A 27155-nucleotide genomic window follows, 5' to 3' on the forward strand; every position below is an offset into this window, starting at 1 on the left:
AAAGCTTTCTATTCTCTAAGTGGTAATTAGTAACGACTTCAAAGCCAAAGCCCCTAGACGAGAGAAGACTATGGATTAAGAACTCAAGGTCTTAAGTGTTCAAACTTCTTTTTAAACAGAACACTTTCAGCAAAAATATCTTTATATGTGTGTATATGTTTATGGATCATCTATATGTCATATTATACTTTACATTTGATGTGTTATATATACATGTCTGCAATGTGACTATTACATATATACTATATTGTATGTTTATTACATGTAATATACATAATATATAATTTAATGTATGTGTATATAAATATAAAGGAGATCAAAGTAAACTTACTGTAGACAAAGCAAGGGCCAGATCGGAAATTTCTTGGTGGGCAGAAGATAGTGGGAGAAGAGAATATCCCCCACTCCCCCTGTTCGCCTCCCCGTGTCTGCCCTTCCCTCAAGCCAGGTTACCCTTAAGCCATCTCAGCCAAACTCCTAGGACAGTTTGTAACAGCTGCAGGAAGGAATTCATTAATTTACTGGACATGCATTGAAATTCCACTGTGTGCCTGGCTTTGTGCTAGATTCTAGGACCACAGGTACAGGAATAACAGCCTCTTTCTTCAAGGACCTCATCATTCTCTTGAGGGCCATGGACAGGAAAGGGATAATTACACAAAGTGTGATAGGCACCTCACCTTGCTATGGTGGGGGAGGGAAGAATAGCAGGGAAGGCTCGTCAAAGGAGGAGACCCCCAAAGTTAGGCTCTACTTTAGAGCAAGGCTTTTTTATTGAGGTATAGTTGATGTATCCCTGGGTTGGGAAGATCCCTTGGAGTAGGAAATAGCAACCCACTCCAGTATTCTTGTCTGGAAAATTCCATGGACAGAGGAGTCTGGTGGGTTACAGTCCGTGGGGTTGCCAAGAGTCGGCTATGACTGAGCAACAAGAACGTGCGCACACGCGCGCACGCACGCACACACACACACACACACACACTCCCTGGCTCAGAGCAAGTTTTGATAAGATGCTGACAGGGCAATAGAAAGACTTTAAATATTGGGATTTAAATGCGGCAGAACTAGAAAGACGAAAAGGCAGGGCACCTGCCGGTGCCAGAGACCAGGGTCTCAGGGGATAAATCCTGCTCTCTCACAAGCTTCTCCTGGTGGCCCCAGTGCCATTTCCTGGGCTCTACTCTCAGGATGGAAGGAGGAGACCAGAGGCCCCGTCCAGACCCCCAGCCCAGAGGTGCAGATCTGGGGCCACCAGACTGGGGCTCTGGCGTGAAAAGAACTCTCTTTGAAGTGAAAAAGATCAAAATGGCTTTTGAGAAATCAGATCTCCTCAGCTGGATTTCAGCCCTGAGAGCTTGCTTTGCCAAAGGCTGGCAATAAAAAGGGAGCAAATGCTCAATAAAGTTCTGAGGCCCAAAGGGAAAGCCTCTCCATCGCAGGCTGACCTCTGAGAGGACCCATCCCCTACACACAGGCAAGCAAAGCCCACAGAAGAGGAAGGAGGCAGGGGCCTGGGCCAGGGGTACCCCGAGGCCAGGCATCACCCAGGAGGAGAGCAGAGCACAGAATCACCCTCTGAACAAGCTCCCAAGGAATAAGGTCAGGATGAACTTCTGCCTGAGACAAGGGAGATAAAAGTGGGGCAGTGTGGTATCATCATCACACACACAGTGGGGCCCTCATGGTGCTCCTCTCCACCCCCAAAAGAAATCAGAAAGCACAGGGAATTCCTGGTGTTTTGGCGTTTTTTCCGTGGTCTCTTGTCTCAAAAACTGCTTTTTCCTCTCTACTCCTTCATCTTCTTCCTTCTTCCCGTGACACCCTGGTGAGAAAGAAAAATGCCTACATGGACCTTCTTTTCAAGATATAATCAAAGCTCTGAACTTTTATCTTGCTTTTAAGAGCACTCTGCACCTATAGAGCCTGGCAAGGCTCTGCGGGCCTTAACTATCTCCCTGAGATGGATGGGGCCCCTCACCCCGGGGAGAATGCACCCCCTGCAGCTTTCCCAGATGGAGAAGCTGTGTCACAGGAGGCCGGGCTGCACTACCCTGCTTCTAACAGGCACTTATCTTTGTTTCCACACCCCAGCCAGGAGTTTTTCAATGAGACTGCAGGCTTGAGAAGGTCCTCCCAGCTCAGAAAAGAGGAAACCGAGGCCGGGGACTTCCCAGTGCCCCAGCCCAGGCCTGCAATGAGACAGGAGAGCCCAGTGTGAGGATTCCCCGCCCCGCAAGTTCTCATGACTCCTTCCGGGGGACCCTCAGCACAACAGGCCATATTACCAAATAGCCTGGGGAAGCCAAGGGTGGACCAAGGTCTCCCAGAGAGGCAGAGAAGAGCTGGCTTTCTGTTCCTTCACCTCCCACTGCAGCAGGCACCGAGGAGGAAATTAAAGCTTCAGGGAGAGTTTGCTGATGAGTACACCTTTCGTACTAAGGTGCCCATATCAAAAACCTTCAATGACAGGGTGCCACCCAGAAGAGAATGCAAGCTGAAGCCTGTGACACTGTGCCCAGCCTGGGGGAGGATGTGAGACGCTGCAAGATACAGGAGGCAGGAAGGTTGAGCCTATGATAATCTTTACTTGATAAGAACAGTGTGCTGAAGAGCAATATAACTAGGTAATAATAGCTGCTAACTTTCACTGAGCTCTTCTATGTTCTCATGGTCTCTCTTTCTTTTAAACTCAGAGCAGCACAGCCCACAAGGTGAGCATAGAGAGTTGAGTCTCTTGCCAACAGTCAGAAAGAAGGAAAGCTCAGGTCTGAAACCAGGCAGTGTGGCACCAAAACCCGCATCACTGCTACTCCCTCTGCCAGATCATTCAGCAAAGCTTTAGGCCTCTTGGGCTTCATTACAGGAGGCAAGTAGAAGGCAATTGACCTTCTCATTTCCTCATTAGCCCAAAGTTGTTTTCCAGGCTGGAAAAAAGCTATACAATATCCAAGGTGACCTTCCAAAAAGGGAAGGCTGTGGGCTCCACAAGGACAGGGACCAGGTTTGATTCTTCTTTGCATCCTCAAAGCACATGTTCAAATAGTCCTTGCTGATTCCTGGCCTGGACATATACAGACTGTGCAGACAGAGGCAAGCTGCTGAATGTCTCTGGGCTCCAGGTCCCTAATCTATAAAATGGGGAGCATAACGCAGCTCTCCCACTGTAGCTGCATGATTAGAAACCATATGTGTAAAGTCCCTCCCATTATACATGGCACATAGTAGGTGCTCAGTGAATAATGGCTGTCACAGCTACATTCAAAGCCATAATGCCAAGGGTCAGGAGTGTGACTGGACATACCCAAAGTGCTTGCCTGAAAGCCAGATAGAGCAAGACAAGATAACTCAAGATATTATTATAGATGTTTTTCAAGCAGCCTTCTCTGAAAGTTCTCTTTTAGAACTTTAGAAGGCTCTGAGTGATTCAGACTCTCAAAGAAGGAAGATTCTCAGGAATCTTTATTATACAAGATATTTGATTCGTGGGCTTCCCTTGTGGCTCAGCTGATAAAGAATCCACCTGCAATGTGGGAGATCTGGGTTCGATCCCTGGGTTGGGAAGCTCCCCTGGAGAAGGGAAAGGCTACCTACTCCAGTATTCTGGCCTGGAGAATTCCATGGACCATACAGTCCAAGGGGTCACAAAGAGTCGGACAAGACTGAGCGACTTTCACTTTCACTTTTCACTTTGATTAGGAACTCCCTCTCTCTTTCCTCCTAACAGAATCATGATGTCATGCTACATTCCTTAGTAGGGTCTTATGCTCTCAGGAAGTCTGGCTCCATCCCCAGAGTCTGAGACATAATTGATCTAAACCTATCATGGTGGTTCATGGCCCATCAGTTCAGTTCAGTTCAGTTCAGTTGCTCAGTCATGTCTGACTCTTTGCAACCCCATGAACTGCAGCACGCCTGGCCTCCCTGTCCATCACCATCTCCCGGAGTTCACTCAGACTCACATCCATCGAGTCAGTGATGCCATCCAGCCATCTCATCCTCTGTATTCCCCTTCTCCTCCTGCCCCCAATCCCTCCCAGCATCAGAGTCTTTTCCAATGAGTCAACTCTTCGTATATCAGAGATTTATTCAGACATGGGCACAGGACATGGTTATTATGACTAATAGAAGATGAGAAAAAGTAAAACAGAATTTTCTTCTAGAAAGAATTTTCCTTAGGGATGAAAAGTGTGTGTACAGTCCCTTTTCTCTTCATGAATACTGTGATGATGATGTGACATCCGGAGCCATGGCAGCTGTTTTGTACTCATGAGGAAAGCTGATGCAAAGACAAAGCCAACACACTAAATATGGCAGAATAGAGAACATCTTGATCCTAAAAACAAGCTGGAGCTACTGAATTAAACAACTCTGTAGCACCCATTTGGGACTTCTTATTATGTGAGATGATAATATTTCTTTCTATTCAAGCCACTTGAATCCATGATTTTTATTGCTAGCACCAAAGAGTATTTGGCAAATTTGCCATCTTAAAAAAGGTAATCTCTGAAAGGAAGTAATCCTTAAATTACCTTGACAAGAACCACATATCTTGAGTTGAATAAGAACCCATAGTCTGAGGCTCAGACACAAATACTTCTGCAAGCACAGGATGAAGCCAATCATAATACACTGGAGTCCAGAAAGGTACAGTCTTAGGAAGGAGTACTCAGTTTTTCTGATTCTGCTGAAATTCTGGCTTCCTGACCAACAATCCTGAAACTCAAGGAGCAGCAGATCTGTACTGGCCAGAGCCCCGGCTTAGTTCAGGAGGGCTCTAGGTTTCCTCTGAACCCAGGGGCAGCCACATTCCATGCTTTGTGAACAAATAACAAAGGTTGCTACAGGGTTTGGACAGGATAACTCTAAGAGCGCAGCCTTAGGAAACACTCAAGCAGTCACACGTTGCCAAGAGTTCACAAAGCACAGGATGTCTTTAATTTTTCCACCTGTTAGGGTTCATCAGCAGGGAAGGGAAAAATATGGAATCCAGTGTGGCCCATGAGGCATGCACTCATTAACACATGATTTGTGCTGGGTAGCAGATACTGCTGTGGGTGCTGGCAGGGGATGAGGTGGTTGAAAACCTGCCCCGTTGCTGCCCTCATGGGGCTCTCAGAGGAGGTGGGGAGTGTGGAAGGAGGCGGGGAGAACAGCCTGGACACACATGAACACAAGAAAGCATTGTTCCAAATGCCAGGCAGTAGATGCTAACTGCCAAGGAGGTCCTAGAGGAGGTCTAGGTATTGCAGGAGGACAGGGTCACCTCAGGTAGGGGGCCTTCTCAGAGTGTGAAAGGAGTCATGTGACTGCTCAGTGCATGTTCACTTTTCTAAAAGGGCTATCCAGATTTGAGAGCCTTTTTTCCCCCTAAAATACCCAGACTGGCTGCTGGGTGCCCACCATCACATCTGGGTGGCTTCAGTGTAGAAAGCAAAAACACCCAGAGTTTTATCACCAAATGCGTGACAGGAGACAGGAATAGCTGCTATGACCCCGGGGCCAATCCAGCCTTACTGTACATGGCTGAAGGTGAAGGTGAAGGTGAAGTCGCTCAGTCGTGTCCGACTCTTTGCGACCCCATGGACTGTAGCCCGCCAGTTTCCTCTGTCCACGGAATTCTCCAGGCAAGAATACTGGAGTGGGTTTTGCCATTCTCTTCTCCAGGGGATCTTCCCAACCCAGGGATCGAACCCAGGTGTCCTGCATTGCAGGCACATTCTTTACCATCTGAGCCACCAGGTACTGTCCTAGGTACTGTACATGGCTAAGATTGGTTTTTACATGTTGAACAAGGAAGAAAAAGAAGGAGGAAGAAGAGGAGGAGGACAGGGTGGGGAAGGGGTGGAGGGGAGGAAGAAAGAGAGTGGGGAAGAGAAGAGGGAGAGGAAGAAGTGGCAGTAGCATCAGAGAAATCTGTGGCCTGTTAAACCTGAAATATTTACCATCTGGTTCTTTACAGAAACAAATTTGCTGATGCTTGGACTAGACTACAGTGGCCAAAAGTGTAACCCTTATTTGACAAGTTTCCTTGAGGTCTGCCTGGGAAAACTGAAATACGCTTGGCTGCCAAGCTCCCCTCCTGATCTAGGCAGATTCTCTGGGTATGAGAGCAACCAGTTTAAGGGCTGAGGGGTTTGGACCCCTCCTATTAATAGTTCTCCTCTGTGTGTAACCTTGCAGGTCTGTGCCAACTTTCAGGGACTCCCCACAGTAATGATTCACACAGGACAGATGGACATTCCAACACACTCCTAGCATCCACCACTCCTGAGAGCCAGGCCTTCAGGAAAGCCATGAAGAGTCTAGCCCCACACACAGCCCATCAAACAGAAAATACACTTCTTTCCCCAGGTGGGCAGAGCAGGTGGGGGAAAAAAAGATAAGTAAATGCCAGGAGGTCTAGGGCACCCTCCAGATCCCCGTACTAAGGGGACCTCCTGGTTTGCAGACCGCAGGCCCCCAGCCCTGCACCAGATTGGTTCTTGGGCACCAGCCCTGCCTGCTCTGGCAGGAAGCCATGCTGAAGCGGCTGCCCCATGTTGGAGCCAAGGATCTATTCTAGGGAGCCTATCACCCAGGAACAGAAGCTATAAAGCAAACCAACCACCTTATGTATTTGGGATTCAAACAACTTGCGTTTCTAGATAGAGTCTTTCAGCTGGCTGGTATTTCCAGCAGCAATCAGCAGACAAGCAGTTATTGTATCAGCACAGAGAAGACACTTTTATGATCAATGAAACTCACTATATTCAAATATCCAATTCCTGCCAACACACAATTAAAATAATTATTTCAAAGCAATTTGTTATATAATTGAGTCTTTTCTATATATATATATATAATTTGCTATATAATTAAGTGTCTTACAATTGCTACCTCCTCAAAGAAACAGCAGCAATTTTTATTTCAGGGGGTGGGAATCAGACTTGGCTGGCAAAGGGACTTTTGGTTGCCCCTGGACACCTGGCCAGGCTTCCCTGGTGGCTTAGCTGGTAAAGAATCCACCTGCAATGTGGGAGACGTGGGTTCAATCCCTGGGTTGGGAAGATCCCCTGGAGGAGGGCATGGCAACACTCCAGTATTCTTGCCTGGAGAATCCCATGGACAGAGAAGCCTGGCAGGCTACAGTCCATGGGGACACAGCTGAGCAACTAAGCACAGGACACCTGGCCACAGGCAGTATTGGTAGTGAGAGGGGAGGGGGGTTGTTTGAGGGATTCCTGCCTATTCTCTTCCTTTGGCTTGAGAAGCTGACTGCTAGCCTAAGAGTTCTTTGAGACATGGGGGCTTCCCAAGTGGCTCAGTGGTATAGAATTCACTTGCCAATGCAGGAGATGTGGGTTCGATACCTGCATCAGGAAGATCTTCTGGAGAAGGAAATGGTAACTCATTCCAGTGTTTTTTCTGGGATAATCTCGTGGACAGAGGAGCCTGGCAGGCTGTAGTCCACAGAGTCGCAAAGTCAGACACAACTGAGCATGCGTGCATGTACTTTAAGAGATGTCTTTATTTTTGGCAAAATGTTAATACCCTTGGAAGGTCATATCTCTCAAATATTCAGTAATGGGCACATCTTTTATAGTGAAAACATTATACTTTTTAAGAGAAATAAATGTGAGAGCTATCTGACGGGAACCTCACAGATGAAAATGCCTTCTTCTAGGGGTGGCCAGTGGCAGAGGATGAGAAGAGGCTGGACCATCAGTGTGGATCCTGAGTGAGTGAGTGAAAGTCTCTCCGTCGTGTCTGACCCTCTGCAACCCCATGGACTAGTTCATGGAATTCTCTAGGCCAGAATACTGGAGTGGGTAGCCTTTCCCTTCTCCAGGTGATCTTCCCAATCCAGGGAAAGAACCCAGGTCTCCCACATCGCAGGCAGATTCTTTACGAGCTGAGCTACAAGGGAAGCCCAAGAACACTGGAGTGGGTAGCCTATCCCTTCTCTAGTGGATCTTCCCGACCCAGGAATCAAACCAGGGTCTCCTGCACTGCAGGCAGATTCTTTACCAACTGAGCTATCAGGGGAACCTGACTACTTGGCTAAACACCAGGGTCCATGAAAAAGGCTATTCTAGGTTTGAACCAAGGGGAATCCAATTCTTGAACACCTGTGTAGATCAGTAAGATTCAGTAGAGATGGGGAGATTTCTCTCTGCACCTGTTGATCCATTTATCTTTGTCAAGGGGAAAACACAGATGTCCATAGGGGTCAGACAAGTAACATAAATGAAGGAGGCGGAAAGGTACAAGTCAGGGGGAAGTTCTGGGGCCTGAGTCATCACTCTGTTTTCAAAGGGAGCAGCTACTGTTCAGCCCCAAACTATATGGCAGAAACAAAGGGCCAATGTCGCCATATCATCTACTTTTCAAAATAGAAGTCAGAAACTCAGAGTTTATGTGTGACATCCCAATTTTTGTATGTTGACTCACTTATATAGTCATTGTACAGGCTAGTCAAAGTATGTCAGTGGTATACATAGAACTTATTCATTGTATTGTACAGCAAAAACTAACACTACATTGTAAAGCAACTATATTCCAATAAAAATTTAAGAAAGTAAAATGTTAAGTCTGAGTTTATAACAAATAAATAGAACATCAAAAAAAATTTAATTAAAAAACATGTCAGTGGGCTGTCTACAGCTTCCCATATCTATAAACCCTGACAGTGATGTCTGTCAAATCAAAGTAAATAGAGAGGGAACTGTCACAGGTTGGGTCTCCAGCAGCAGATGCAAAGATGGGGTATGAGGGACAGAATGTTTACTGGGGATCTACACCTGTGGAAGGAAGGGGGCAGAGGAAGTTAGACAAAGGGAGAAGCAGACATGCCTGACCAAGCCTATGCCACCTGAGAAAAAAGTTCCAGCTCAAATATTGTTTGTCAGATCCTAGAAAATGCAACCTAATATATAGTGCCATAAAGCAGCCCAGTGATTGCCTGGCATTCAGGACATAGAGATGGTTACACATAGGTAGGCACCATGAGGTGTGACTGAAAAGGTCTCTTCAGCAGTGGTGGTTTCACAGGTGTATGCAATTGTCAGAACACATCAGATGGTATACTTTAAAGGGATGAGGTTTATTCAATGTAAGTTATACCTCAATACACCTCAACAAAAGCATATTCTTTTATGAAAATACATTGCTTGTCAGAGCTGTCTCTCATCAGTCCCAATGGATGGACTATTATATCTTGTCTTACTCAGTCATCAGATACAGATTTTCCTAGGAAGGGGTTGACCTTGTGCGAGCCAGCTCTTAGCAACAGAGGCTGATCCTGAAAGAGCTCAGTGCTAGAGACTTTCCCAGCTAGACATAATGTCCCTCCTTGAAGGCTGGTGTGGATATATGGACAGTGAGTCTCATGTCTAGAAGTACAGAATCAAAATCCCAGACTCACTGTAACACAATTGGCCAAGCATGTCATAGAGTCACCAAAGCCACCTTCTAAAGGCCAAATGCTACTTTCTATTATAAAGGTCACTGAGATGGGCTGGTCTATAGGAACGATCTTAAACTGATGGTCAAAAGGTCTGGGGATTCATCCCAGGTCTGATACTTGCTACCTTGTTTCCTTGCCCTAGAAATATAGACAGTAACCCCTTCTTTCTCCCAGTTCTGCAGTGACAATCAAATGCTATATGAGTTCTTAGAAAAGTTAAAAGCACTTTCCAAGAGTCTTCAAAGAACTGTTACTTTTAACCACCCCCAGGCTGATGACTGTCACACTTTCCTTAACCGTATGTGGTAACCAGCAGTTTGGGTCCCTCTAGTAGAAAAGTTCCCAAAGCCTAGGATTCTGGGCTCTAAACCAGCCAGATTTCTGAGTTTCGATTCAGTGCTCTTCATGGATACAGAAAAATTACAGGAAGGCCTTCATTTGGACTAAGGCATCAGTAATACCACCATTATCAAAAAAAATAAGTGATACATAAAATATGAGGCTTCCCAGGTGGCGCTAGTGATAAAGAATGTGCCGGCCAATGCAGGGGACATAAGAGATGCTGGTTCGATCCCTGGGTTGGGAAGATCCCCTGGAGGAGGGCATAACAACCTACTCCAGTATTCTTGCCTGGAGAATCCCATGGACAGAGGCACCTGGCAGGCTACAGTCCACAGGGTCGCAAAGAGTCAGACATGACCAAAGCAGTTTAACACATACCCATACACATAAAATATGATTCTAAAGCTAAAGGTTGCCTCCTCTGAGCTCCTGGGCACCAACCTACCAATGAACATAGTCAGGCTCAAATCCAGTATCGCCAAAAACACCCTGCAAAAGTAAGATGCCTAACAAACCTAAACTACAAACAAATCTAAGAAGCTGACAGGCCTTGGGTTATACCCCTGGGGAACTCATGACCCTGGGACCTTCATGCCACTTCCCATATAATCCAGCAAACGACAGAGATTTACTGAGATCTTGTGTAAGACCTACTCTCTGAGCTCCCTGGCAGGGCACCAAGAAGCAGAAAACCTGGCCCCAGCTCTCAAGAGCAGCTCATGTCATGGGGACAGCAAAACATGCTTCCATGAAAACAGCAGCAGGAATCAAAAGAATCAGAGGGGTGACCTCAGAAGTTCTAACTTTTGGGATCTAGCAATCACTGTCCAATGTATTTAAGTTGTCTTTCTCGTAAAGATACCATTGAAAAGTAATAGTGTATAGTAGGCTCTAGGTTCATCTACCTTATTTCTAGGTAGATGAACTCTAGGTCCAACCTACCTCTAGGTTCAGTCCTACCTCATTAGGACTGACTCAAATGTGCTCTTTTTTATAGTTGAGTGATATCCCATTTATATATGTACCACAATTTCTGTATCCATTCTGTCATCTGTATCCAGATGTCATCTGTCAATGGACATCTAGGTTGCTTCCATGTCCTAGCTATTGTAAATAGTGCTGTAACAAACATTGGGATACATGCATCTCTTTCAATTATGGCTTTCTCAGGGTATATGCACAGTAGTGGGATTGTTGTGTGGGTGCTATTCCTAGTTTTTTAAGAAATCTCCATACTGGTCTCCACAGTGGCTGTATCAAGAGAAAGACAAATGTTGTATATTAACATATGTGTGAGAAATCTAGAAAGATGGTACTAATGAACCTATCTGCAGGGCAGCAATGGAGATGCAGACATAGAGAACAGACTGTGGACACAGTGGCAGAAGGAGAGGGTAGGACAAGCTGAGAGTAGTATTGAAACACATACATTACCATATATAAAGTAGCTAGTGGGGTGGGATGTGCTGGGAGATGGGAGGGAGGTTCAATAGGGAAGGGACATATGTATACCTGCGGCTGATTCATGTTGGTGTATGGCAAAAACCAGTACAGTATTGTGAAACAATTATCCTCCAATTAAAGTTTTAAAAAATAAAAGTAATAGCACTTTCTTGTTTTCTCAGTTTTCTCTGCTGTATCAGGTATCTGCTACTATGTAACAAACAATCTCAAAATTTGGGGGTTTAGAACAGCCTTCAAACTTTTTCTTGTTTGCCCATGAGTCTCTCTCTGAGTTAGCAATCTGAGCTGGTCTCAGCTAGGCGATTCTTCCTCTGATGTCACCTTTGGTTAGTCATGTGGCTATAGTTATCTGGAGTTTGAGTGGGGCTGGACACAGCCTCAGGTGACCCAAGGAAGCCTCGCTCCTATTTCTGCAGGTTGAGACTGGCTCTCACCCCAGGGGGAAAAAGGTGGGATGGCTTGTCTCTGCTCTATGTAGCTTCTTCATGTGGCAGACTCAGGGCAGCATTCCAAGAAGAAAAGAGCAGAAGTTCTATAGCCTCTTAAGAATTAGAGGTTGTACAGGCTCCAGAGTTATACATCTTCCATTGCATTTTATAAGTTAAAAAAAAAGCAAGTCATAGAGCCACATAGATTCAAGGGATGAGATAATAGATTTTGCCTCTTGATGCAAGGAATAACAAGGATCATTGAAACTGAACTTAAATTGTGGGCAGTTTATCCTGACATTATCTGCTTTTATCTACACAGTCCATTGGTCACCAGGTATTCAGGTCAATTTCATTGGAAACCCACCCACACTGTGAAAATACGTAACTACAATCACAGAATGTGATTAAGCCGTTTTTGAAAAACTGCCTTTTGCTTTCTCACACATGAAGCAAAATGTATATATATGTAAACATATATATGTGTATATATACTATATATATAGCTCACTTCCTCATTTTATATCACACTTGACCCAATATCTTCACAATGTCTACCAAAGAATTTCAAAAGAAAATAATCAGGCATTTTCTTATGGAACCAAGTCCAACAAGCCTTGATGACAATGTTCCAAACTGCTGCTGTAAATTAAGAATGATGTTTTAAAGAGCTGATGTTCATAGTTCTGGACTGATTCTAGACGTATTTTAGGTCTCGACTCTGGGTAATTTTTCACAGTTATGCTAGAACATCATATTACAAGCAGGTCAACTGTCATGGGAACTGTCTGATTATTGACCATACTCCTTAGAACCTTATCAGCTTACAACTTCCTCCCTCCCCCTACCAAATATTTGGAGGGAGAAATCCAAGTAGCAAGTCATGGATTGGGTTGCCCAGCAATTCACAGACCTAAAACAACTCATAAATCAAAATTGACACGATATTAGTAGACTAGACTAGACAATAAAAATCTTGCCATCAAATCTTCCAACTCAGAGGCCAACAAAAACTTGATACCTCTTGATAAGAAAGACCGTTGCCTTGACATGCAAAGCCACCAATAGCAAAGGCATTCATACTGCCTTCTGTGTACATCGCAGTCAGCCTTGTCAAAAACTAGACACTTCCAGTGATACTGCCCAAAACACGTAGTTTCCTCAGACCCTTGAGAAGATACTTGGAAGGAAAAAATAAGCTCAGACCCAGTTCAGTTGAAATTTGTCACTTCCTCAAAATTTATTCAAATCATCACTTAGGCAACTTCTCTTTCTAGTGTTTGGAATTTATTCATTCCATTATTTCAGGAGCATTTCCCTTGGGGGTTAGACAGAAAACAAACACACAAAACAATATGCATATCCTGCCTTCAAGAAAGAAGGAGAAGTAGGGCTGAGACAGTGAGCTTGACATTTTCACATACATTTTCTTGTTTAAGACTCACAACACCCCAATGATTAGGTATTATTATTAGGTAACAGGTATTATTATTTGTTGTTGTTGTTTATTTGCTAAGTCATGTCCAACTCTTTTGCAACCCCATGGACTGTAACCCACCAGATTACTTTGCCCATAGGATTTCCCAGGAAATAATACTGGGGTGAGTTGCCATTTCCCTCTCCAAGTACCTTACTAACCCAGGGACTGAACCTACATCTCATGCATTAGCAGGCAGATCCTTTACTGCTGAGCCACCCCCATTTTAAAGATTGGGAAACTGAGACTTCAGTTAACAACCAACATCAGTCAGTTCAGTCACTCAGCCATGTCCGACTCTTGGCAACCCCATGAATTGTAGCACGCCAGGCCTCCCTGTCCATCACCAACTCCCGGAGTTCACTCAAACTCATGTCCATCAAGTCAGTGATGCCATCCAGCCATCTCATCCTCTGTTGTCCCCTCCTCCTCCTGCCCCCAATCCCTCCCAGAATCAGGGTCTTTTCCAATGAGTCAACTCTTCACATGAGGTGGCCAAAGTACTGGAGTTTCAGCTTTAGCATCAGTCCTTCCAATGAACACCCAGCACTGATCTCCTTTAGAATGGACTGGTTGGATCTCCTTGCAGTCCAAGGGACTCTCAAGAGTCTTCTCCAACACCACAGTTCAAAAGCATCAATTCTTCAGTGCTCAGCTTTCTTCACAGTCCAACTCTCACATCCATACATGACCACTGGAAAAAACATAGCCTTGACTAGACGGACCTTTGTTGGCAAAGTAATCTCTCTGCTTTTGAACATGCTATCTAGGTTGGTCATAACTTTCCTTCCAAGGAGTAAGCGTCTTTTAATTTCATGGCTGCAATCACCATCTGCAGTGATTTTGGAGCCCCAAAAATAAAGTCAGCCACTGTTTCCACTGTTTCCCCATCTATTTGCCATGAAGTGATGGGACCGGATGCCATGATCTTAGTTTTCTGAATGTTCAGTTTTAAGCCAGCTTTTTCACTGTCCTCTTTCACTTTCATCAAGAGGCTCTTTAGTTCTTCTTCACTTTCTGCCATAAGGGTGGTGTCATCTACATATCTGAGGTTATTGATATTTCTCCCAGCAATCTTGATTCCAGCTTGTGCTTCTTCCAGTCCAGCATTTCTCATGATGAACTCTGCATTGAAGTTAAATAAGCAGGGTGACAATATACAGCCTTGACGTACTCCTTTTCCTATTTGGAACCAGTCTGTTGTTCCATGTCCAGTTCTAACTTTTGCTTCCTGACCTGCATATAGGTTTCTCAAGAGGCAGGTCAGGTGGTCTGGTATTCCCATCTCTTTCAGAATTTTCCACAGTTTATTGTGATCCATATAGTCAAAGGCTTTGGCATAGTCAATAAAGCAGAAATAGATGTTTTTCTGGAACTCTCTTGATTTTTCCAACATAGCCAGATTCCATTTCAGGGAAGAACAAAGTGAAAGAAGCAGAGTTTGGAGGGCAACGGAGCTCAAGTGAAACACTGGGGGTACAGCAGTTCCTAAACAATAAAGAACTTTGCAAATACTGTTAATAGCAATGGTTGGGAGTAGGGGGCATGGATGGGCCATCCAGATGGCTGATATCTTGGTGGAAATGAAAAACTGAAACCCAGGCAGAGTTGAGAGGTGCCAAGAGAGTGAAAATGAAGAATGGGTTCAAGGATGGAGCCTGGGTGAATCTGGCACAGGTGGAAGAGAAAATGCAAATGAGAAAAAGTGCGTCTTTGTGGAGGAATGAGATCCGGGAGCATCCATTAGCCCAGAAGCCAAAAGTGGCAAGCTTTTACAGTAAAATGCAGCCAAAGGGTAGAGTGGGATGAGGCTGGGTGAAAAAGTCACTGGACTTTTGGAAGTGGGAGACCAATAGGGACCATCAGGAGAGACTGTAGGTAGATGACAGATTGTGGTGGGTTAGAGAGAATGTGGCTGGTGAGAGAGTAAGGCCAGCAATATAGATTCCCCTTCCAGAAAGCTTCTCAAGGAAGGAATGAGGGACTTGAACAGAATGCCAGTTCAGAAGATGGTAAGATCAAAGGAAAGGATGAATTCTCGAGGCTCTCTGAGGCAGGGAGGAGCGTGGGTGTGGAGATTTGATACCATTTCCCACTTCCTGGCCTATGTAACTTTGGAACTGTCCATGTAAAGAGAGATTTTTCTCATGGCTGCCAAAGCTGTTTAGAAAACAGGTCCTCACCTTTTCATTCCACTGTGTTCCATTCACTCTTCTTGTACAGCGTTTCTGGATTCATCTACTCTTTTCTGCTCCCCCACCTGAGAGCACAGACCTTTCTCCTGGAACTTTGTGTCATCCATTTCTCTGGCTTTCCAAACCTCCCACTTCCTCCCCTCATTTTGAATCTGAACCAGATTAACCTGCCATAAAAACTGGTTTGCAAAGCAAAAAAAGCACCAGAGGGTGAAAGCACTCTCATAGGCACTGGCCCAAGTTCAAAACTCCTGGCCCAAAACGGAATTCCATCAGGAGCCTCTTTCCTCAAACCCAGACTTTCTTACACACCTTCCACATGACCTGACGGTCCTGGGACAGTCTAATGTGTCCCTTTCACACATTAGACTCATTGAGGAAGCTTTAAGATGCCAGAGGCGCAGACCCATTTCAGAGACTGATTCACTGGGTCTGCAGCAGGTCCAGGCAAAGGTATATTTTAAATAATCTCTGGTCAGTTCTTTTCCGCAGCTCTTTACTGCTCTGTGGGATATTCATAAACCTTGTTCTGAGTCTTTGCTCAGCAATGCTTTCCTTGCCTGAAATGCCTTACTTCTTCCTTTTCATAAATCTAAACATGCCACATTTCCCAAGGCCTAATACAACCCTGGCATTTTATTTAGGAAGTCTTCCCAGACTACCCCAGCCAGTAAAGATCTTCCCCATCTCCAGTTCTGATAGCACGGACAGATGGCACCTGAAAATCTGTTTGTTTTTTTTCCTTTGAACTTTTTGTTTGATATTGGGGTAGAGCCGATGAACAATGCAATGATAGTTTCAGGTGTTCAGTGAAGGGACTCAGCCACGCATATACATGTACACACTGCTATATTTAAAATGGATAACCAACAAGGACCTACTTACTGTACAGCACATGGAACTCAAATGTTATGTGGCAGCCTGGATGGGAGGAGGGTTGAATGGATACAACCGATTGAGGAGAGAGGGGGAGCCTAACAGGAGGAAGGGGGAGGATGGAAACATGTTTTAATATATTAAATCTGGTTCTTAATTCAACAAGCATGGGCCAGGTCCTCACTTAGTTACTGGGGGTCCAACAGATGAAACAAGGTTCTGTCTTCAGGGATATCACTGAGGTGCAGTGTGGTTTTGGGGTGCTGGTGATGCACACAAAGCACAAACATCAGGGGCAGCGATGGGCAGGAAACACAGAGGTCCAGGAAAGCCCCCAGGGTTTGGGCAGCAGGATGTGAGTGTGGATCTGTTGCCATGGGGAGATGGAGAAGGACCTTGGAAAGGACCTTGGATCCTATAGTCCTGCAGTCCCCAAACCCATATCTGAGGAAATGTCCTCTGACTCTGTCCTTCTGCCTTTGACCTGACCCCATTCTCACCTAGCCACTCTTCCAATTACAGTCTGCCTTCCATGGGGGCGGGGGCGGGGGCGGGGGGTTACTCCCCAATGGCAGATGCAAACTTTTCTTTCCAGGAAGGAAAAGATCCCTCATTGCAAGATAGCAAGATTGTCAGCAGCTCATTATTGTGTTTAATCTCAAGGCAGATAACCGTCTGCCTTGATAACTGTCAGATAACTCAGTTCCGAAGACATCCTGCAGAACCACAGGTGGGCCCCCTTCTCACCCCACACCCCCAGGTATCCTCAGGGGGAGGGGCACCACACAGCAAGGAGGGCTTCAGAAACACACTGTGAAAATCATGATCACAGGTCATTGAGGAGTCCTCAAAAGTCTAGGTTGTCCTATAACTGTTTCACAGGCACAAATCTCACCTCCAATAGGTTTTAAACCCTTAAAGGCAAGAAACCAGTCTCCCATATATTTGCCCCATCCAGCTTGTCATTCAGGACATGGAGTATAATAGAGTTGATACATGAGCTTGAACAAAGGAGGCTACTCACGCTCAGGAAGCGTGGAAGACAGAATTTGCAAAGGGTTATTAATCATTTCAAGACAAATGTAAGCATTTAGATGGTACATGAGAAAGAGAAGTGAAGCTGACTTCCAAGAACTTGGAAAGGCAGTTGCCCTTGGAAAGTTAGGTTGGAAAAGCACATTCACAAGTAGATGAGGTTAGCTATTATCCTAAGAGAAAGGGGAGGGGGGGAGTAACCTAAAAGAGTTTCTGCAACTGTGTTGCCCAGAGTTTGAGAACACCTAAGTCTCCCTTCAAGGTGACAGGACTGAAATATAATTGGATTTTAGAAAATGGAGAAGTTATCAGCCATTCTGTATGCTGCCTGGGAAAGTTCTGTATAAACAGAAAGAGGTTGAGTTCACGGAGAAAAGCAAACCAGTGGGGTCAGAGGTTGGCAGTGTTTACTCATGACCCCCAGGGGAGAGAGAGAGACAGTTCGATGGACAAGGCCTCATCGTGAGAGGGCTGCATGCTGTGTGAGGCAAGGAGGGCTCTGCGGGGCTAACCAGGACCTGCAGCTTTCATGGTTTTTGACTGAAGCACAGTAACTGACACTGGACCATTTCAGGACAAAAGGTAGGTAGGGAAGGGGTATGCTTTGTTGGAAAGGAAAATATATAGAAAAGTACAGAGGATGAACACAGGGCCTGGCAAACCAGGCTTGGAACAGATGAGAGCCCAGCCTCCTATGAAGGTCTTGGTCATAGAAGCTACTACATAGCCTCATCTGGGTCCTGAACCCAGAATAAATGAACTCCAACCATTACTTCCTTTCAAGAAGCACAGCCCTGGGAGAGAGAGGGCAGTGGAGCAGGACGAGGTCAAATGCTTCCTTCTCAGCAGAAGGCTCCATTAGGAGGAGCATTTCACTTACGGGAGGGGATGCACTAGACCAACCAGTCCCAAAGGTTAAACAGGATGGAGGAGAGGGAAAACCCCTGGAAGAGAACTAGAGTGCTGCCGGAAAGTGGGAATGATCACTGGACAAGTCAATATCCACAGCATGGTCTGAGGAAGTGCTTTCTAAGGCCTTTGACCTGACCCCATGCTCACCTAGCTACCCTTCCACTTCCAATCCTCCTTCTCTGCGCAGGGGCGGAGGATTCTTTCCAGAGGGCAGATGCAAACCTTCCAAGGGAAGAAGGACCCTTCACTGTGAGTTGGCAAGACTGTCAGTCACTTGGGGACATCAGTCCTTCAGATACAATGCTCAAGCAGGACTAAATGGACCCATGATGTCAGACGAGTGTGTTGAGACCACAGAATCGGGAAGGCTGCTATGATGATATTTATCCTTTGGATCAAAATTAGAGCTAGAAGGCCTTTTAGCAAACACTTGATTTGGTTTTCTTCTTTTTCAGATGAGGAAGCTCACACAGAGGAAGTGACTTGCTCAAAAATGCAGCTCATGGGTGGAAAAACTAAGGCAAGCCTTGATCTCATCCGCCCTTTACATCATAATTGTCTTAAAAATGAGAAATGGCATCAACTTTTCAGGCCTCCTAGAAGTAGGTGTTTGCCTCATTGTCTCCTCTGCCCTTCAGTTGAGGGCAGTAATGAAAGCAACTTTTGTACACCAATACCAGACGTGATGTCTCCCTTGCCTTGATATGTAAACTCAGTGAAACTTCCATACTCAAGAACTGTGATGCCCCCAAGAATTTACTTGCCTGGAGAGCAACTAGAAAGAAATGAACTGGAAAGACCTTTTTTTTAAAAAAAAATACTTATTACTGAAAACGTTACTAAATAGTTTCTGTGTGAGAGAGAGAGATCTCCATCTTAGTAAATATCATCAGAGCCAAGCTCAGGCTCTGAAGTCACAGTCCCTGGAATCGATTTCTGCTACATCACCTGGGGAAAGTTCCTTAACCTATTTGAAGGTCAGTTTCCTCTTCTGTGATATAAATAAACTACCTCCTCAGCACACTGTTTTAAAGTTTGAATTAGATAATCTACAGAAAACATTTGGGATCTGCCTGGTCAATGATGAATGCTTAAGTGTTTTTTAAGTTTTTATTTATTTATTTATTTTATTTTTGGCTGTGCTGGGTCTTCACTGGTGCTAATGGGCTTTCTCTAGTTCCAGTGAGGTGGGGGGATTCTCTCTAGTTGCTGTGTGTGGGCTTCTCATTCTGGTGGCTTCTCTTATTACAGAACATGGACTCTAGGCTCTTAGGCTTCAGTAGTTGTGGCGTGTGGGCTTAGTTGCTCTGTGGCATGTGGGATCTTCCCAGATCAGGGATCAAATCTGTGTTCCCTGCATTGGCAGACAGATTCCTAACCATTGGACCATCAGGCAAGTCCTGAAGTGTTCTTAATGTTATTAAGAACATAATGAAATCCTTAGTGTTTGCGCTTTCTCACAAAACCCTAAGAACAGCTCTTGGATGTTTCAAGACACAGCGCTGGTTCTCACCCTTGTTTAGAATCACCTGGGGAGTTTTTAAAAGTACAGATGCCTAGGTCCTACTCCCAAAGATTCTGGTTCCACTGGTCCAGGGTGCACCTGGTACATGGCTCCCACTGCATCTAGGTCCAAAGGGAGCCTACATACAACAAAATCTGACAGCCACTGATTGACAGAATTGAACCTGTAACTAGAGACCAGGTCAGAAAAGGACCACCAAGTCGCCAAGCTTAGAGCCACTGTACCATCGCCTGTCTCCTTACTTCATTGAGGCCACTACTGAGAAAGAAACTGCTCTTGGCGATCTCAAGCTTGTCATTCCAAAATAATAGAACAAAGGCGATTAGGCCAAAGTTAAGCTAATTCCAAATCTTGCCCTGGCAGCTAATTTTTGGGCACCAAATCCTTTACCATTTCCCGCCTCCCCCAGCAAAAAAAAAAAAAAAAAAAAAAAAAAAAAACAGAAATAAAGAAAGAGTGCCTAAAAAAAAAGAATTTAAAAAACCCAGGTCATCAAAAGTATAGTGATGGTAGTCCTGAAAAATGAAGGTAAGTCACTGTTTTGTTTGCAATATGGAGAATAGGTTCTCCTTTGTGCCTATGAAGTATTTTCCTACCTGTTTGTTGGGCTTGAGTTTGGCTATAGTTTAATAGGACACAAGAGTTTGGCTGTATTTTAACAGGGCACAAGAAAAACAGAGGAAGCTATTTTTGGAAGCAGACTTTCTTTTTAAGGTTGCCCAGGGTAGGGGGTGGGGAAGAAGGCATGTGACCCCTTTTTCCAGCTGACTTCACAAAAGATCAGGAAGAGGAGGGCACCCTGGATGGTCCCCATGAGTCACTGACTCAGATCCCACCCTTTTGCTGGCCTGGCCTTAAAAACTTCAGGGTGCTGCAGCCAGGCGGCTGCAACTGTTCACGTGCCCACATTTGGGGAAGTGAAGCCTGGGAAAGAAGCAATGTAGGGGCAGAGTTTGCTGCTTATCAACGGAATTTTGCCCTGAGAGCCGGGCTTCCTCCTCTCAGAGGTCTGGTCCTGGCAAGTCCCTTCACGAGCCAGCTTTCCAAAGAGGAACGCCTGGGGGTGGGCTCCAGTCCTTCAGCTTCCTCTCCTTCCCTGCCCCCAATGCTCCTGATTCCAAGCAACTTTGGTGGGAATCTTGACAGTGGAGGCTTAGACCTGGGACCAATGACCTGATGCCAGCAGGAGGTCAATTTCAATGTAGGCAATAACTTTTCAAGAGTTCCATCTGGGGAAGCTCCAGTGGTTGGAGGTCCCCATCAGGACAGGTGTTGACACAAGGCCTTAGACAAGTCATAGAGGAGATTCTGGAACCAGACAGAAGTTGACCAGATGTTCTCAAGGATCTTGTCCTTACCTGGTAGTCTATTTCTATGAATCTTCAAGTTAGTGTCAGTTATCCAAGACAATAGTAAGTCTGAGAAATAGTTTGCTTACTGTTTTAAATTTACAAATTGGAAATATTTCAATCATACCAAATAAAGAAAATAATAAACTAGACTTTTAGAAATCCATCACCAAGATCAAACACATATTACTAAATTTGCTTCAGATCTCTCTTTCTCTATCCTTCCAAAGAAGTAAAAATGTCCAGATATAGTTCCATTTCTTCAACCCTACCCTTTCCCTTCCCCAAAGGAACCATTAGTCTGCAGTTGGCCTAGATCATTCCCATGTGTATTTTTGTTTTTTAATAAACATGAATGTATTAATGAAAATCATATTTTAACATTTTAATATAAATTACATCCATATATATTAAGTATGTGTATGTAACACACACATATATCCTTTTACAACTTGTTTTTTCACTCAACATTGTTTTAGAATTTATACATTTTGATAAAAAGTTAGCTTAGTACACCATTTTAGCTTTCACATAGCAGAATATTTAATTGCATGAACACATTTTATAGACCACAGCTTGTGGGCTATGTGATCAGCACTCTTTTCTGTATGTGTGTATATGTATATGTGTTACGACGGGGATCTCAGGCTTCCCCTTGGGTTGGCCCTGGGAAGCCCAATCTTCCCCTCGGGTTGCGAGGGAAAGCTGGGGGTTGCGCTCGAGTCACTGCAGGGCCGAAGAGACCTCACCTAGGCGTGTGTCCGGGACCTAATATTCCTCTCCAGGGAAGGCAGGGATCTCGGGGTTGCATTCCAGGCTCCCCCGGGGAGTCAGGCCTCGTCTCGAGGGGAAGCCAAGGACTCCGCTCTCCTCTCGAGTCGCGACGCGGGTCTCTTGGAGCCCCCTGAGCGGCCTCAAGGGAGTCCAGCCTCCTCTTCCGTTTGGAGAGAGGACCCGGGATTGCTCTCCAGGCCATGCAGGAAAAGCATGTGTATATACATATGTGTGTGTGTGTGTATACACACATATACAGTATAGAGATACATAAACACACAACACAAATCTGCACACACAGATGATAGCTTCTCTGGGTTTTACACCTAGGAGCAGAATTGATATTTCATAGCACAAGCACATTTTCAACTTCAAAAGATATGCCAAATTATTCTCCAAAGCAACTGTTCCAATTTACACTCCCACCAGAGTTCCTTTATGCCCACATCTCACCATCCCTGTTGTTGTCAGGCTTAATTAATTTTTGCTAATCTGGTAGATGTGAATGGTAGTTCATTGTCTCAATTTGCATTTCTCTTATCATGGGGAACCAGTCATAGTTTTTGAGGCCAAAAATAGAAGCCAACCCCTCCCCATCCCAATCCCCCAACACACACACACTTGGTAGAGGCATAGGGGAGTGTGGGAGCCCAGATGGTAAGGCTCCAGAGACCCAGGGCTAGAGCAGGGACATTTCATTTAAGGGTCAAGCATAGATGAGTGTCAGAATTGAAGGATGAATTCAAAAGGACAGGCCAAGGGATTGCCAAAGAAAGGAACCAGAGAAGGGATAGAGTATGAACTCTGAAATCAGAGACGTAGACAAGAGCAAAAGACGTTGGAATCAACGGGAAAAGGTCCACATTACTTCCTGAGAACAAGGGCAGTTGTTTGCAGCTGGCAGCTGGAGAGGGAGCAAGACTGGGGTTGGGGCAGCTGGGCAGAAAGGAAGAGAGAGGAACCGTCACCAGTGCTCTGGCAGCTCAGTCAGCCACCCCGCTGTACCCTTGACCACCATTAGTCTCCACTGTGATCCCAGAGAGCCCTAAATAACTGTGTATGTCCTTCTAAATGAAACTCCTTAGGTCAGATCATAAAATCTGGGCCACACTTGAGTTTGAGGGTTTGGGGTTTTCGTTTCTTTAGAGCAAACAACAACAAAAGCGCTGCAATGGGTAAGTGACTTATTTTTGGCAAATTGTTTCTCCTTCTAGTGGCTTCTTTTCAAAAGATGTTTTGGAAACATTTAACAGTCTTTCCCATAGCCTTGCTTCTCAGGGAAGTTAAACAAAGCCAGATTGACGGATGGACTTCAAGGCATGTGGACCAAAATATATCTCCCATATTAAAGACGCTGAAGCTTTCTGGGAATAACTCATTTCCTTGGGGGGCACTGGGGGTGTGGGAATCCCATATATCTCCATGTCCTCTTACCAGGCAGAACTCTGAGAAGCAGAATCCTCTCTCAACGTGTGTGACAAATATGGTTCTTAATGGGGACAGGAAACCACTCTAACGTCAGTAAGCCCATAGTTTCAAAGCCAACTTTCCCTTCGGAGCACTTTGCCTCAAGTACAGCCAAACACTAAGAACAACAGCCAAGGAAGCCTCCAGAGAGACAAGCGAGGAATAACAAGTCATGACTGCACAACGGCATCTTGAGGGGCTAAGACCAGGACCCTAATATCTCCTTTTCTTCATTTGACCCAATGGGAGTATAAACTGTGAAGTCTTCAGTCCAAAATGGACAGGATTGAATAAGAACCTAGAAACACTGAGTGTCTGAAATTATTCTGTAAACCCAAGATGTAATGAGGATTAATCCTTGCTATGTTGACCTAAGATTAAATATGACCAAGATACACTACATTTATGATGACTTTTGAATGATAAGACCATGCATGACATGATGGTCATTTCTCATATCTCTTGGCATTGAAATCTACCATAAAATACCTGCATCTTTGAAGTAAGTTTTAGAGCCCATTTACTCATGTTCATGCAACACACACACACACAGTAGTGTATTTACATAAGAACATCAGTCATACCCTCTGGGATACTCAAAATGCCAGAGAACTCGTCCATTCAAGATTCTTAGTTGAGCACTAGCTAGGAAGGGGTTGATGAGTACAGGCTATCAAACCAATCAATCCTAAAGGAAATCAACCCTGAATATTCATTGGAAGGACTAATGCTGAAGCTGAAGCTCCAATATTTTGGCTCCCTGATGTGAAAAGCTGACTCATTGGGAAAGACCCTGATGCTGAGAAAGATTAACAACAAAAGGAGAAGGAGGCTGAGGATGAGATGGTTAGATAGTATCACCAACTCAATGGACATGAGTTTGAGCAAATTGCAGGAGATAGTGAAGGACAGGGAAGCCTGGCATGCTGTAGTCCATGGAGTCACAGAGTCAGACACGACTTAGTGACTGAATAACAACAAATGAGTAAGTCAGATTCTGCCAGTAGGCAGTTCACAAGCATTAGAGATGGTCCTAATGAAAGGACTTCTGATTGAGTTGTGGGCCAGGTTGAGGGAACAGACCAAGGATGGCGAAGCACCCAGGGCCCAGCCACCAGCAGGAAGCCATACCACGCTCAGGTTGAGGGAACTCAAGGAGGCAGTAGACTTGAAGGATGGCTCAGCCACTGCCAGAGACTCAGGACACAGGCACAACCCAGCCTCTCTCTTTTCCCACCCCTGGACCTCCTACTATGTTCTCCCATTTGCTAAACTCAGCTGGAGGGCATCTGATACGGGGACCTGCATCATGCATCCTCGAGTCAGGCCCCATTGAGCACAGAGCAGAGTGGGGAAGAGAGGAGTCTGGCTGAGGTCTGGAGGGGATGGGGGTACCAATGGAAAGTAATTAGCACTGGGGCTCTCCCTCCAACCCCTGCTGCTTCCAGTTTGAACGAGGGTGTCCCTCAGTCCGAAGGCACGTGCAGAAAGCAGCACAAATCCTCTCTTGATCAAACAGCTCCTAAGGGTCAGTCTCCAAATTTCTTAGCAGAAAGATAGTCCAGTTTGGAGTCATTTACCTCAGCAGTTAACCAAGCAGGAATTACCCTTATAATTTGACCATGGTCACAGCCAACTTGTGGGTGAGGAACTACACTAGGTTTTACTCAAGCAGCTAATTCATATCTCCAAACTCACTCACTACAGTTTGCAGTAGGGAGAAAAACAGCACTCTGCTCACTTTCTGGAGAAGCAGCATCAGACAGGCCCCAGACCAGAGGATGCAGTTATCACTGACGGAATAATGGCCAGCACTGACTTGTCCCTGACCACGTGCCAGGCATGGTTTTCCAGGCTTTGGGTATGTGCGGGTGAGTCTCCAAGGCACAGGATGGCAGAGTGAGAAGACAAAAGTTGTGGGGCTGATTCCCCTGCTCCGTAACCCCCCAACTTTAACAGGAACTGTATGCCTCTAACTATGCCCTCAGCTACTGCCTAGAGGTCCCTCTCCCAGGGCTACAGTTCTCCTAGAATTTGAGAAAATACTCCGTTTCCCCTCCAGGCCCAGAGTGCTATCCCCTGGGTGCCTTTCTATTCCCTGCTGGTTCCCTTTACCCAGCCTGGTTTTTTACTAAAACCTTCTTCGTTACTCCTTTGAATGATCCATCTACCTCCCAGCAGCTCCCTGGCTGGTCCAAAGTATGTGAACTGTGTTAATGATGCCACAGCTCCCAGACTGAGCGGGCCACCTTCATACGTGCACCATGGAAACTGATGCAGGCAGGGAAGGACCAGCCTTCTCTGTGGACACAGCAACCTAGAGTAGGGTTCTGGCATCAACAAAGACATAGCTTAACTTCATCATCTTCTTCTCTTTTCACGAGGGCTAAGTCAAGCAGTTTGTAGTGAACCCAGAAATGGGCTCAGCATTGCTATATTAAAAAAGCACTTTGCATTCAGAGAAAAACATGAGCTTTGGAGTCAGCCTTCCAAGCAATCAGACCCCAGTTCTACTACTTATCCACCAGCGGATATAGGGCAAGTTATTCCTCTGAGCCTCAACATCCTAGTCTGTTAAATGAGACTAAAAATATCACTCAGCATGGTCATTTAAAGGTAACAAATGTTAAATACCTGGTACAGGGTACACCTTTACTGAATATAAGTTCTCTCTCCCCTTACTTTGAGGATTCTCATGGGTCCTAGTCTTAACATTATTGCATCTGGGTCTGAGAATCCTCCAGTCCCCCTCCTTCACATGAATTGAGTTCACTTTGCCTCTCCATCTGGAATTCATGAATTCTGAGGGCTTTATTCCTAAAATGGGATGGGAAGCTGGTTTTCTTGATGACACCTGAGATTTTGGATACAGGCAGTTTTCCCTCCTAAGTAATGCTGTGGGCACATGTATGCACACACGTGTACACACACACACACACAGGTGTACACATGCACACACATTGAAATCTGATCTCGGACAAACTCATTCCCACTTATGACTCATGCTTCCATTCAGATAATATTAATTGGTCCCTGGAGAACATTACAGGGGATAAAATAGCAGGGATAACAAATGGGAGATGAGAGTGAGAATGCTTTCTGGAAATAATAGTCACCAAGGGCCCAGGGAGCTAATGCCTAGCTTGGTTACAGTGTAGTAGGTATTTCTTCTAAGGCAATTTTAGGTTGATGCTCAGTCCTTTGTGGCAAATTCAGGAGCATTTCTAATTCATTTAGCCATAACTGTGGGGTGGAAACAGTCCATGTCTCCTCTGCTAGTATTTATGTCTGAAATGACAAGGCCTGTGAAATTCTAATTTGGAGTCCGCCAGCATGCTGTTATCAGCCTATAGGCTGTAGGAATAGATTTCAGACAGTGGGTCTGAAACTTCATGTGTATCAGGATAACATGCCCAGACCAAATCATATTCCCCATACCCAATAATGTCAAAATCACCCTTGCATTTTTAGAAAGTCCTGCAGATAATTCTGATGAATACAAATATTGGAAACAAATGAGGTTAAAGGACTAGCAAAACAGCCTGTCACATCCCCTCAGGCCACCCGCCAATTGAATCAGAGAAGGCAGATCCATCACTGATGAACACAGATTTTCAAGTAGCCACTGGCCGACGATGAAGAGACAGCAGGAGAGATGACCCAAAAGGCATTTCTATCTGGCTTTCAAAGGGGCTTGTCTCTGATTTATCTCTTGCAAAAGATGCACCGGACATGTGCAATACAAACTTCCACACATAAAATTTCTTATGGGCAACTACATTGCCGGGTAAGGAAGGAAAGGAGGAAGGATGTAGGCAAGAAGGTGGCTGCAATTTGGAAAGTGAGAGAGGGCAATTCTGAGTGGG

General features: G+C 45.1%; 1 long non-coding RNA gene across 1 annotated transcript in view; it reads right to left on the reverse strand.

Annotated features, from left to right (window-relative positions):
- Positions 1-300: 300 nt before the first annotated feature.
- The window catches only part of LOC123331585, a 69414-nt gene continuing 42559 nt past the window's right edge, over positions 301-27155 (reverse strand). Inside the window, exon 3 of the long non-coding RNA XR_006548304.2 lies at positions 301-1822. This is a non-coding gene — a long non-coding RNA (uncharacterized LOC123331585). The remainder of the gene's footprint in view (positions 1823-27155) is intronic.

Source organism: Bubalus bubalis, chromosome 2 (genome assembly GCF_019923935.1).
Source record: "Bubalus bubalis isolate 160015118507 breed Murrah chromosome 2, NDDB_SH_1, whole genome shotgun sequence".
In the NCBI taxonomy this organism is placed as follows: Eukaryota; Metazoa; Chordata; class Mammalia; order Artiodactyla; family Bovidae; genus Bubalus; species Bubalus bubalis.